This window comes from Pyrus communis, chromosome 17, assembly GCF_963583255.1.
Source record: "Pyrus communis chromosome 17, drPyrComm1.1, whole genome shotgun sequence".
Taxonomy (NCBI): domain Eukaryota; kingdom Viridiplantae; phylum Streptophyta; class Magnoliopsida; order Rosales; family Rosaceae; genus Pyrus; species Pyrus communis.
The window spans coordinates 17,628,590-17,640,462 of record NC_084819.1 but is presented as its reverse complement, the minus strand read 5'-3'; the positions used below and the strand labels follow the sequence as shown (position 1 = coordinate 17,640,462).

At 36.7% G+C, this 11,873-nt stretch overlaps 1 long non-coding RNA gene across 1 annotated transcript in view; it reads left to right on the top strand.

Moving 5' to 3' along the window:
• Positions 1–7,633: 7,633 nt before the first annotated feature.
• Positions 7,634–11,873, top strand: part of LOC137723694 (uncharacterized) — a 36,191-nt gene continuing 31,951 nt past the window's right edge. Inside the window, exons 1-3 of the long non-coding RNA XR_011066950.1 lie at positions 7,634–7,852; positions 7,962–8,012; positions 8,102–8,161. This is a non-coding gene — a long non-coding RNA (uncharacterized lncRNA). The remainder of the gene's footprint in view (positions 7,853–7,961; positions 8,013–8,101; positions 8,162–11,873) is intronic.

The following is an 11,873-nucleotide window of genomic DNA, read 5'->3' as shown; positions in this document are numbered from 1 at the left end:
TGGCTACCACATTTATACCACATGGCTGCCACATTTGTGCCATGTGGCTAAACAATTAATAAAAAAAATTTAAAAATTTAAAAAATTAATTAAAAAAAAAAGAAAAAGAAAAGAATAAACCCAGAAACCCATTCTCCTCGACCCACCTCCCTCTCCTCCACTCTTCACCTCCCCTCCCATCCAAAAACCCACCCCCACTGCCTGTTCTTCTTCTTCCACCTTCGAGTTATCCCTTGCTCTCATAAGTCTCTCCTTCTTCTTCCTCCCTTCATCTCTCTCTCGTTTCCCACATCTTCTTCTCCACCTAAGAGGCTTGTTAGCTGAAGATGGTGTTACAGAGGTCCCTAAAATTGGGGCCCCAATGTTTGAACAAATTAAAGAACGAGAGGTGGACGAATGTGCAGAGGCCGTTGGAGCCTCTGTGGCCCTCGAGGCTTACCATTGTCGAAAACGACGAGAACTTTGCCGAGGGAAGTCAAGTCCGAGACAGGGCTCTTTGATTCGAGGGCTTGGGGTTTGAAAATCATGAGGTACAGACTTGTGTTTGTTCCACAAGAAACATTGGGTCTTGGTGGTTGACACACCCCGACCTCAATCGAGGCATGCTTCCCATCACGTGAGGGTGACGTAACCATTAGGGATGGGCAACGGTTATGGCGGGCGGGTAACTGCGGTTATTTACCCATAACCGTTTATGTTCATACCCGCATAACCGTTTACCCGTTGGGTAATTACCTAAACGGTTATACCCATACCCATAACCGTTTATAAACGGTTAACCATACCCATTTAACTGTAACCATTTAATACTCATTTACCCTTTTTAACCAGTTTATCTCTTTTTTTTTTTTTTTTTTACCATTACCCTTTTTTCACCTGTCTACATGTTTTTTAACAACTTGAAAATTAAAAAAAAAAAAAATTGTCATAATTTTTTTTTTTTTTTTGACAATTAAACACCATTATAGGTAACATTCATCATACATTTTCGTATTTTAATTTTTTAAGTCCTTATACCATTCCAATAATTGAAATAATAGTTTACGGACGATATTTTTAACTGTTACCAATGAAGGTAATATAATATTTGCTAAGTATTCTTGGGTTACAAAAATTGTTTAGAAGATGGTATTCTTGGGTTATTTTACCCATAATGTAAAGTATTAACATAATATATATAATGAGCTACATTATATTGTAATTAGCTATATAAACCATGCACTATAGTCAATAGCATTGATTTAAGTTTTGTCCGATAGAGAACATGGTTAGGAGAAGGATTACACTTGTTGACCGTGAATCATGTCTTTTTGGCAACAATCAAAAGATGCAACATTCAAATTGAAGAGATGTGATTGTTGGGTTAATGACAAAACTTCCCATCCCCTGTCAAACAGCCGCATATATATATATATATATATATATATATATATATATATATATATATATATATATATAATTTTATTTTTAAAATATTCAACATTACATATATAAAATAAATGGGTAAATGGTTACCCGTTTATAACCGCGGTTAATACCCATAACCACCCATTTAAATTTCACGGGTAAACGGTTATACCCATATCCGTTTATTTATCTAAACGGTTACCCATAACCATAACCGTAAAGTTTAAATGGGCGGGTAACCATGGTTACCCATAACTGCGGGTATTTTGCCCATCCCTAGTAACCATGTGCGATGTGCGGAAGTGGTAACGATATGAAAATACGAATAACTAAAAACCACTAGTTATCTTACCTTAGACTAGCTTATAAGTACAAGTGAAAGTGATTAGAGTAAAGACACACACAACTAGAGCATAGGTATCAAAGTGCAGTCCCGAAGGCTAAGTAATAATTATACAAATCATAAAAGAAACCCTACACTGGTGGATGTCTGTCATAATCGTCGTGAAGCCCTCGTGAACCACCAACAAAAACTTTTATCTAGAACCTGGAGGGGCGCAAAACAGAAAATGTGAGTGGGCAAAAACAAACTTTCAAAACCATTTATCTTTTCAAATGTAATAACCCCTCACTGTAAAACCCGTATAAGTTTCCCAGAAAATAATACTATAAACATTTATGAAAACTATACTCGAGTATAACCAAACCATGTGTATGCCATGAAAATCATCTCAACCATGAATAAGTAAGCCAGGTGAATTGCACTAATATAAAGTGACATATCAACCAGAGTCACCTAACGTGACCTGTACGGCTGAATCAATAACTCAACAATCAAATCAAATCCTACACACGAGTTGGAATCACCTATGTGGTTTGTACGACAGGCTACGTGTAAATAAGTACGCTTAAGTGCTACGGTCACGTGAAGGCTGTGCGAAATATTACAAGTCACCTGCGAGTCGGAACCACCTAATGTGGTTTGTACGACAGGTTGGCACTTGCCTTGGATGCAAGGTGAGCATATGGTGCGGGAGGTGAACAATCACGTGAAGGCTAAACCCTACCCTCGAGCGGAGCACTAACACCTGGGTGCAGGATATAAATCACTAAAAGCAACTCATCATAATCATACACACTACCATCACAATCATCACTATATACTCACCTAAAGCTTACTTGAACGTCCACGACGTCGAGCAGTAATATGCACAGCTATATTATTGAAGGAAAATTTGTGAAAAACAAGTTCATTTGAGCAACATCAACAACATGCAATTAACAATTAAAAGGCGGAATCATGTTTATATGCACTCAAAAACAAAACTTAACCCATGAACTTCAAAGCCTAGTAGATAGGTGAACCAAGACTCAACTCAAAACAAAGTGAGTTGAGAAATCAATACCTTTGTAGATTCCTCTTTGCATAAGCAAAGGCTAATCACCCAAAGAGAGGGCCTTCATTCCTTGCATCTTAGATCCATGGATTTGGATGGATGAAAATGTTTCTCCAAGTTCCCAAAATTGAAAACCTCTAAGTCTCCACACCAAGGCATATTGTAGAAGAAATGAGTGACCTTGGAGGAGTTTGATTGCTAGATGATCCCTCCAAGGTGGCTGAAATTTTAGAGAGAAAGGAGAGCTTGTGTTCTCATCCTTTCCCCAAAAATTACCCTTAATGAATTTTGGCTATGAAGTCATACTTATTCCTTAATTCATTTGAGTGGCAAACTTGTAAATAAGTCCAAAACCACTCCTTCTTTAACATGGGATTTATTGGGCTATTTGGGCCTTTGTGAATCATTATTCATTAAGTTGTCACACAACTTAAGTCAATGGACTTGACGTTCGAAGCCCATTGGGCCTTAAGGTCCAAAACTATCCCATGGTCTTTTAACGAACTTATTCGTTTGATTAATAATCATATTAATTAATCCTTGCCATAAATAATTAAACCATTTAATTATTCTTACTCATCTCCGTTGAATCTTCAATCTCTACCTTACACGGTGTACGATCCATTAGGTTCCTTTTAGCGAGGCAGTGGGCGATTCAAACTCTTTCAAATCGATTGTGAATTGAAACTTACTTTCAATTCTCCCGTTAGTGATAATACACTTTTAGGGCTTCCACAAACCATGGTTGACGCCTAGCAGCATGTCATGGTTACCCAAGCTAATCAGAAGAGGTGGAGAACCTATTCAGTTTTAGGATTACAAATGCAATACGGTCTTTCTCTAATACAATACTCTTGACCACATTGTTTGGTTTGATAGTTTATTCATGTCTACTATCCAATGTGAATCTTGTGCTTATATGATTACCTTGAATGTGATCTGGAACGCATTCCAACATCTCATTCATACTCTGGCCAGAGATTCTAAATCATATCATAGAGTATTCTCCCTCAAACAGTTTGAAGGTTAGAGATCCCTTGTTGCGCATTCACTTGCCTCCATGGCTAAGTGGCTTAACCCCAACGATGTCGTGGACACCCTCCTGATTGAGTGACTTTGACATAATCAAAGATTAAGGACCTAACCACAAGACAACTGTGATGCCTCAGGTCAAAAGACTAATTTGCATTATCCCAACCATGAGTTCTCATGTGACATGAATATGAGAACTCTTCGTTGATCGTGTTCAGTGAACTCATTCTCTATTGAGCACCTACGTACTTGTCTTGATGTCACACACACCAATGACTCGAGACTAGTCACTCTCCCTGAGAGAAGACATAGCACGTACTGATCTTAACGGACTGTCAATGCCCAATTGACAATCCTATGATCAGGAACGTTTAGGATGTGTCAACGAAAGAATGGTCTCATAAATCTAACTTCTTTAGATCGCATTCTTCCAATCACATATTCCTTGGACTTATCGTTTAAGCATATAACATTTATATGAGACGGCTCAAACAATAATGTTTGCCCTTAATATTAAACTAGATTAGTTTAACATGTGAAATGTCCATAGAGTATCATCATATGATTGGTTTTAGGGCACATTTCCAACAATTATAACATATACTAATATGTAATGCATACGACATGGTATTTAAAACGTAAAAACTATTTAAATAGTTTCTGGGAAACATAAGGCATATATATGTATATACATAAAACCAAAAAGCCCACTCATTGGTATGTAGTCGGGTAGTAACCCCTAAGTCTTGCCTGGCTGCGCTCGTCCTCTGGAAACGTCTCACCTATATGTGAAACAACTATTTTAACATTACTTTTAAACACATAACCATCACTATAAAATAACTTCTCATACGTTGCTCAATTAGGGTGTTTAAATATACCATCGTGGCCTACTCAACACCACGAGCATCCCCATAGTTTTAGAAAAAAATTTCAACATCCCATGTGCCCTCATGCTCCGGCCACGTACGTTGACGATAACCCTAACGCCGTTAGGGAATATTCCGTTAAGTACTAGGATATTCCGTTAAATATACCTGACGCCATTAAGAATATTCCGTCAAGGGTGACAGAATATGCTCTGTCTTCTCTAGTGGTTTCATCGGATTTCGTCGCTGGCCGCCACTGCACTCGCCGGTTTCTGGAAAAACTTTGAATCTCAATATCTCCATCATTTCAACACCAAATTTCACGAATTTTATATCAAATTGAAGCCCTGAACTAGAAGAACACGATCTTACCTCTTAGAGGTCCTAAACCCGACAAAAAGTGGTGGAAAATAGCTCGACACAATCGGCCAAACCTGAAACTCAACAGACCTAAGCGTTTCGACGTTCTAACCACTCCAAAACTAGCCTAGGATCCTAGTACAAACGTTTAGGACCTTTTTTGAGCTTTAAAATATTGTGAAAGATCCACAATCACGTTGGAGTAATAGAGTACCTCGCCGAAGCTCGCGAGTTCTCGAGTTCCCGATGTCCTTTCTTTGAACAACTGGTATGATTAGGTTCGTAGGCATGCAAGGAGTCCAAAGGTGGTCCTCAGAAGTTTGATCTGTGGTGTTTTGATGGTGTTTGAAGGTTGAAGACTTTGTTGTACGGACGGAAAGAATTTTCGAGAAAAAGAGAGAGAAGGGAAGAAGGTTGTATGTGTGTGTATGTGTGTCCAACGGAATAGGCCAAAAAAAAAGAGAACCAAGGCCCTGATTGGGCTTTAAGGTTTAGGACAAAAGAAAATCAACTAAAACAAACCCAAATTTGTGGGAGATATGGCAGTTGGTCAATTCCTTTAGCCCGATTGCACAATCGTACTACAACATTTCAAGGGCAACATTGTCATTTCCACGTGTTCAAGGATAAAATATATTTTAATTTGGGATGGGTCATCACAATGGTGGTTTGACATCGACGGGGAATGACGATGAAGCCGTCGTTGGAGTCGTCTGGGTGCGTTGGGAATCGTTGGAGAAGACGATGAACGGTGGGAGTAACCACCGAGGATGTGGGGGTGGGGTGGGATGGGAGGGGAGGTGCAGAGTGGAGGAAAGGGAGGTCGGTTGGGGGGAATGGGTTTCTAGGCTTTTTTATTGTTTTTATTTACTTTTTTTAATTAATTTAATTTTTTTTATTAATTGTTTACACACGTGGCACAAATGTAGCAGTCCATTTTTATTAATTGTTTACACACGTGGCATCAATGGATGGAAAATGTAACGGATGTATTATATTGAAATAAAATAGTATGTGAGGTATGAAAGTGAAATTTTTTGAAGATATTGTATGAGGTTGTAATAGACATCAAACCTGAGGTGGTACATTATAATTTACCCTTAATTTAATTATCTACTAGCAATCCTTCCATCCTTTTCTCTCTAAAATTAATTTTCCCCCCTATTGCTCGATTTCAAATATAAGGCAAAATCTGATAAAAACGTAGGTAATGATAAAGACATATTTTATCATCCAAATCAAGCAACTGCCTCTGTTTTTGTATTTTGGTGCCATTTCTGAAATTTAGATAGCATAACTAACTACCAAACATAAATAGAACTGAAACAATAAAAAAAAGTATGTAATAAATAATGTACAAGTGTATACTCTATAGTTTATTGGGTGGAAAATAGATATACCCGTACCAAATACACGAGAACAACTTGTATGAAACAAATTCATTGTCATTTTGCATTTCATTCTGATGAGTCATGTGTAGGAAAACTTAAGCATAACATTGGACTAAAACGCTACGGTGACGATGAACTCATTTTATGTAGGTCGTCTCTAGTCAAAGGGCTAAGGCTACATTAAGCTCTAAAATTGACAAAATTAGTCGCAAATCAAAGGGCTAAAGAGAATAAGGCTAAAAGAATCAGACTAAGTTTGGCTTCATCGAATGTAACATGCAGCCTCAAAGTGAACTAAATTTGTAAAGTAATATAATATCAAGAGAAATAAATTATAGCCTTGCATAGTTGTAAATGAAAAATTTAGCCCTAAAATAGTCGTAAAATTTGATGGGCCAAAACATGGTTAAGCGCTACGTTTAGCCCTCCATTATTGTAGATAGCCTATGTTCTTTTTTAGAAACACAAATGCAAAATAATAACGTTACTATATATATACAGGGGATATTGCTTATATTTTTGCTTTATAAATAGGAAGAGGAGTCCAGTGATGAGCATATCCTCACAAACATAAGAGAATTGGATCTGACCCAAAAAATAAATAAATATTAACCGAAAGGGATAAAAAAAATTAATCCCACCAAAGAGCCCGAGACAACGGTAAGCTCTTCTTTTCTTCTCTTTTTCTTTTCAGAAAAAAAGGAAGAACAAGATCACAGTTTGTTGTGCTAAAAGTAGGAAAATCCAATCCGTGCCGGACTGTCCAATCCAGTCCAATCCCATCCCATCCAGCCTTTGATTCGGAATCGAAGTGAGAGAGACAGTGAGCTCAGAAACAACCAATCGAATCATTAGAAATTATGATTCATGCCACAGAGGAAGCACTGCGTTTCAGTTGTTGATGCGACGGCGACCGCGAAGGCGTTTGGGAGTGCGAGTGCGAGTGGGACTTCGCATTTGATATTAACACTGCAACAACAACCGGAGGAGCAGGAAGAAGAAGAAGAAGGAGAAGGATTAGTGTTGATTGTGGTGGATTTGGTGCTTAATCGCGGCAATGAAATCGGATTAGGAGGGGCTGGCGGAGCAGTGAAGGGCGGGGTTGCGGGCGGTAGTTATTCCGGGAAGCGGCGGTGGAAGGGGTTGGTGATTGGAGTGTTGGAGTGTTGGGTCTGGTTTTTCCTTCCATGCTCGTTCCTCTTCTCTTCCTTCTCGGCCTTCACAATGGCTTTCACCCCCCCGGTTACACACACACACACTCTCTCTCTCTAGATCTGTTTCTCTCAGATCCGATTTTGCTTTTGCAACGGTAGTTTTGGATCTCTCTCAAATCTCGATTTGTTCTTTTTGTTCATAATATGCAGGATATGTACCAGAACAAGGAAATTCGCCTTCAGTAAGAACTAGAACTTTGTTTTGTTAATTTGGAATTGTTTTCTGTATCCTACATTCTTGGTGTTGATCTGTTTTATTTTTCTTTTTTCGAATTTTCGAATCGGTGTCAGATTGGAGGATATGGTACAAAAATCATCATAAATGCTTCTAATCTGTTAGGGGTAAACTATACTAGCCAGCTTTGTAAATCGAATTCATGGGTAGAAACACATTGGTGAAGATAAATTACTGATTATTTGGTTTCTTGCAGGGGGGTGGTTCGAAGCATGTAGATGATTTCGTGAAAAATTTCACACCAACCCTTTCAAAGGTTCGTTGCCTACTGCTCTGGTGTTAGGTTTTTTATGGTACCGCTGCTTTTCGTTTGATACAATGCTTAGTTAGTTATAGGGAAATAGGCTTGTAGATGAAACATCACTTAGCTTCCAGACAAATGCTACTGAAATGTGTGATACTTATTGATAAGGGCAATGTTTACGTGTTAAAATTCTTCAAAATTAGACATTGTGTATCGTTGAGATAAATTCTGCTAGGAATTTGTTTATCTATTTAAGAGTTGTGATGCTGGAAAGTCTTAACTATTAATGTGTAAGGGGCCGGAAAGAATTTACATACGGTATTCATCAACTTCCTCATCCACCCGGGTCATCTAAGAACTTTTAAGTGTTGGCGTGGTCCTCTAAAAAGTGTTAAAACTATGGGAAAATACAGCAATAATGCAAAATAAGCTCTGAAGTATCCGAGTACTGTACATTTTAATTCATCACAACAAATTAACGAGTCACATGCAATTAACAGGTTTTGATTTTTCTTTCTCTATGTTTAGGCGTTGGCTAGATCCAATAACTGGATTTTGAATTAATCTAACACGTCTAAGAGTTCTTCAGGATGTGTTTTAGACTTTTTAGTTCAGGAGCTTGAGGAATAAACACTATAGTAACCAATAGACACTTCCTTTCGAATTAGGACAAGTACAACTGTTTTGTTCCGTTATCAAAGATCATAAGGTTTTGATTGGTTCTTGTGAATGCTCTAAGATGGAAAAGGTTACGATAAATTGGAAGGTAGAAATTCTATTATGAGTTCTCCAGTTGATTTGGGGCGGGTAATATAAATTTTTATGTAAAGTTGATTTGTTATTTATTTATTTTTTGGATGCTTAATTTCTTCCAGAAACAAATAGTGTTTATCATCACCAAGTGGTACAAAGAGTATTTTAAAGTGTTTTTTAACCAATCTATTGTTGAGTTTTCTGGCAGGTTTATTTTCCGTTGTTTTGCAAGAAACCAGAGCCTTTCCATGCTCAAGAGTTCCACAGGTATGTCACCGCTCTTTTACATATTTCTGCTTTGATTTCCAATACGAGGTTAAAGCCTTTGATTTCCAACAAATTTGAGTTAGGTAATTTGATTTCCCTCAAAGGACATAAATTATGTGTTTTCTTTAATCATTTTGTTATAATATTCAACCCATTTCAATTTGTTACCAACCGAATCCTAATTTGTTCAATTTCTTTTCATCTGGCAATTGAGTGTGGTTGTTTGCCGTTCTCTTTGAGGTGAGATAAAGTTTATGTCTGTAAATATATGTATCTTAACAACAACCATGGGGGTTGCTAATGGCTTTTTTATTCACTAAATTTTTTGTTTTTTTCAAGTGCTTCTCTAGAATTTAATCCTTTTTGTCATTATATATATTGCAGAAATTACAAGCTATGCTACAATCCCAGTTAGTGTTTTAAGTTGTTAACTTACTATTTAAACTTCAATTTTCCAGCCCCATTACGAAAATTTGCTAGGCTTTGCAGGTGATGTACATCCATTGCCGACCAGGGTGGACTGTGCATCAAAGATATATATCTTTGTGTGTCTATTTACTTACCCTTTTCGAACTTTATACTTCTCGAGTGAAATGGTAATTTAATTTCTTAAGCTTACCGTTTATCGCTGTAAAAGAGTGTCCGACCACAACGACTGAATTGATTATCTTCATGCATAAGGATACTAGATTACCTAGTATAAAAGATTTTAAAATCATCACAAACCTCCCTTTTTTCTTTTCTATTGCGATTTCTGGATTATTATATGATGATTTTTTAACTTTCCATATATATATAGAAATAGAAAGAGATAGACTAGAAACGACATCTCTTATCTCAATGACACCAAAGGGATATTAAATGAATGGAATTGGGTGGCCTATTTTCTGAGCATTATAATGTCTACGTTTACACATTATCCAACTTGCTTCCAGGAAATTAAGATTATTAAATGCATGTATAGAATTTTGTTTAAGGGGAGAAAGAATTTTGAATTTTAGTCTTTATTTGATTCTTAAATATTTGTATAATTCAAGGAAAGAACATGTATGCTTCTTTGGTGGATTTGATTCAAATTGGTGGATTTCGGTAAGAAAGAAACTTTAATTTTTTCTTTTGGCGGTTTTAAGAACTGAAATGGACATGCATGAGATTGAAGAATTTTTGGTTTATCTTATTGGGATGAGAGGGTATTGTCAGAACAATTGTTTAGCATGACAGTATTAAATAATCAATTTGATAAATTAAAATGGTGTGATTGAATAAGATTATCTGTTGGGTGAACCTATATATGCTTAATAAATTGTTTAATGAATTTTCGATCTCTGTGTATTTGAGATTGCCTCTTTTTTTTTTTTTTTTTTTTTTTTAAATTTAAATTTTATTTGTGCATGGTCAAGGAAAATTCTGGTACCCAAATCATTTGACTTAATTTTATTTCCAGTTTTAAAAGTTTTTCCTGTAATTTTCTGTAATAAAAGTATTGTTTTGTTGCAAAAAGCAGGGTCACTCTGTTTAGGGCTTGAAGATTTCTACATTCACCAGGTTTATCTTCGACTTCAGGTATTTCGTTACTTAAAGTCAACTGCAACTGCACAGTTTGGTTATGATTGGGTAAAATAGGTTGATTATCTGCATATTTCATGAGCATATCAATAGGGACTATCTACCAAATTTTTGTGTGTAAATAGTATGTAGATGCACATCAAATATTATTTTTTGTATGTAAATAAAATTACATACAAAAAAATTTGTACGGTTAAGGACAGTTAGGAGTTCAATTTGTAAAAGATGTAAATATTAGAACAATGGCAATAGAACCGCCAATCCATATGGTTTTAAATAGATTCTTACATGTAAATAGTATTGCATATTGTATGTATTTAGAACTTTATACATATTTTATACAGTTTTAAAACTTGCAGCATTGTGCAAGCACCGTTGCTAGTATATACTAAAACCGTTGTTAGTATATATTAAAACCATTTCCGATTTTTTCAACTTTGCCATTTTACCACTTCTTGCCTACTCCCCCCTCTTGCTCTTGCTCACCGCTTCATGCCGCTTTATCTCCTTTGTTGCTCACAATCATCGCAAACAACCTCAAACCAACAAATCCATTTTCGCAATTTCTCTTCAAATCGCGGCTTCTCCCACGCTCACCGCTTACAAATCTCAACCGCAGCTGCACTACAAACCCATCCGAAAGGATCCCTTTCCCTGAGTTAATTGTGATTTTGATCGTTGGACATAAGACCTTAATCAAATATTACTGTAGTATATGTACGACTTAGTCACCAATATCTCTGTTGCAGTCTCTGTCATTGGTCGTAGACTTAAAATTTTAGCACTACAAAGCATTAGGCATAGACCTAAAGTCTCGAAGCCTTACGGATGAATCTGAGACTCATTTTGGGGGCGACGTCTTTCAGGCTCTCACGTTGTCTCGATGTTACATGTTTTTTGTTTTGTTTTTACAAATCAATAATAGAATCTTAGACCTTGAAAGCAAGAGTGGTACCCTTAACTAAATGAGTCGCAACTGTTTGTCATATTGCCTTCAACTTAACTACAGTTAAATGTTTAGTCTCAAACTATCTCAATTCAGTGTAAGGCAATTAGGTCAAATCAATATTAGATACGTTACAACCACTAGAGGTGCCTAGTGGTTGTGGATGAATTCCAAATCCGTATTCCACACGGC